Source organism: Lithobates pipiens, unplaced genomic scaffold (genome assembly GCF_037356315.1).
Source record: "Lithobates pipiens isolate NorthernLeopardFrog02 unplaced genomic scaffold, aLitPip1_a1.2 Scaffold_13, whole genome shotgun sequence".
NCBI classification, from domain to species: Eukaryota; Metazoa; Chordata; class Amphibia; order Anura; family Ranidae; genus Lithobates; species Lithobates pipiens.
Window position 1 is genome coordinate 30,995,620 of NW_027507718.1, and position 2,280 is coordinate 30,997,899.

Consider the following 2,280-nt stretch of genomic DNA (forward strand, 5'->3'; position numbering starts at 1 on the left):
GCACAAAACCACACACAAATGTACTGCACCACAAAGCACCTTTCATTCATAACAATTAGATCAGAGGAAACATACCTTTGAAAAAAAAAGAACTATGCAGAAAAACTCACATAAGTGTGCACACAAACATGCAGAAATGCACATAAAAAATGTGCAGAAACGCATGTAACTGCAGGCCAACAGAAAAATGTTTTTACAGCTTTTTTATGTGCATTATAGTGGTAAGGGTTCCTAAAGGTAAGTATTTAGATACAGTATGTTGGAAGCACTGAAGGAGTAAGGCTAAACTTTAACCTTCACTAATTGTAAAGATAACCTTTAACCACTTACTGACCACCCTGTAGCAATTTTACTGCTGCAGTGCTGCATGTGTGCGCTGGATCACCTATATATACGTGATCCAGCACATCCAGGTAGCGGATGCGAATGTGCGTCACGGTCGGGGGGGAGCTAATCAGTGGGTACTGCGGACTTGATGTTCGCTGGCACCTGATGATCATCCTGCAGAGACACAGAATGGTGGTCTGCCTATGTTACAAGGCAGATCACCATTCTGACAGGAGGAAAGGCATGGATCATGTGCCTCTACAAAACAGGGATTCATGTCTTCCCCTAGTAAAAGCACCTCCCACACTGTACAAGGACACAGGCTAGGCACACATTTAACCCTTTGATTTCCCCTGATGTTAACCCCATTGTCATTAGTACAGTGACAGTGCATATTTGTGCAGTGTCACTGGTCCCCAAAAAGTGTCAAAAGTGTCAGAGTCCGAATGCCCAATATCAACGCCCCGCTATAAGACACTGATCGCTGTCATTACTAGTAAAAACTACTAGTAAAACTACTAGCAAAAAATAAATAAATAAAAATGAATAAAAATATCCCATATTTTGTAGACACTATAATTTTTGCACAAATTAATCAATATACGCTTATTGTTTTTTTTTTTTACCAAAAATACTATATGTAACAGAATACACACAGCTATAAGTTGCTGATCGCCGCCATTACTAGTAAAAAAATAAAAAAATAAAAATGAATAAAAATATCCCATAGTTTGTAGACGCTATAACTTTTGCACATACGAATCAATACACGCTTATTGTTTTTTTTTTACTAAAAATACTGTATGTAGCAGAATACATATTGGCCTAAATTTATGAAGAAATTATATTTTTACATTTTTTTTTGTTTTTCTTTTGAAATTGTCTTTTGAAATTTTTATTATTTTTCTTTTGAAATGGTCTCTCATTTTATGTTCATAACGCAAAAACAAAACGCACAGGTGATCAAAAGAAATCGCTATTTGTGTGAAAAAAAGCATAACATTTTTATTTGGGTACAGCGCCGCACGACCGCGCAATTGTCAGTGAAAGTAACGCAGCGCCGTATCACAAAAAAATGGCCCGGTCATGAAGTGGGGTGAATCTTCTGAAGCTGAAGTAGTTAAAGTCCAACTCCAACAACAGCTTTTTTTTTGGATAAAGTTGAAAAGCAACAGTTTTCCAAAGCTATATGTGTTAAATTTGTAAAGATTGAAGGATGTTGAGGGTATTTCTAAATCATTTTCTGTATAGTTTTTATGGATGTTAATACCTATGAAATAGACAGGAGATGAGTGATTCTCCCTCACTTTGTTTCTGATTGACAATGACACCCATCAGATAGCAGGGAAATGATAAGCGATCTCCTGAATAAGGACCCAGACATCAATATAACGTTTTTGTCTCTTAGCATGTCTGCTGTCATCTAACATCCTATTCTTTCAAATCAATGACTCTACCTACGGAAGTTGCTAGTATAAGCAGACAATTCATTCAAATCCTTAGTATCTGTCTGGTGCTTAGCAGTTGAATGTTTTCAATATCCGTGCAGTTTTCATGTACTTGTCATTTAAGCACTGCCAGTGAAGAGCAGCAATGTTAGTGGTTGCAGCAATGTGTACGACGTAAAGTACCCCAACTGGTCTGCTGTAAACACACTGGATTCATTCTTTGCAGATTAACAATACACTTGTGTGTGCAGATTCCTCAGCGCTTTAGCACACTGTGCCTTTTGAAGAATTTGCTTTTTACAGCTAAGCTTTCAGAGGCCAGTACACCTTATCACACTTTCACATGCTTTCATTCTGGAGCAAAAAAATAAAAAAAAAAGCAGCCTGTCAGGGCTTGTGCCAGTTAAATCCAAGCTCTCAGGGGATTTTTATTTATTTTTTTGGCGTCAGATTAGATGTTGAAATCATGCAGTGTACTTGGGGTCTGCCGTGAATGTCTGTGGAA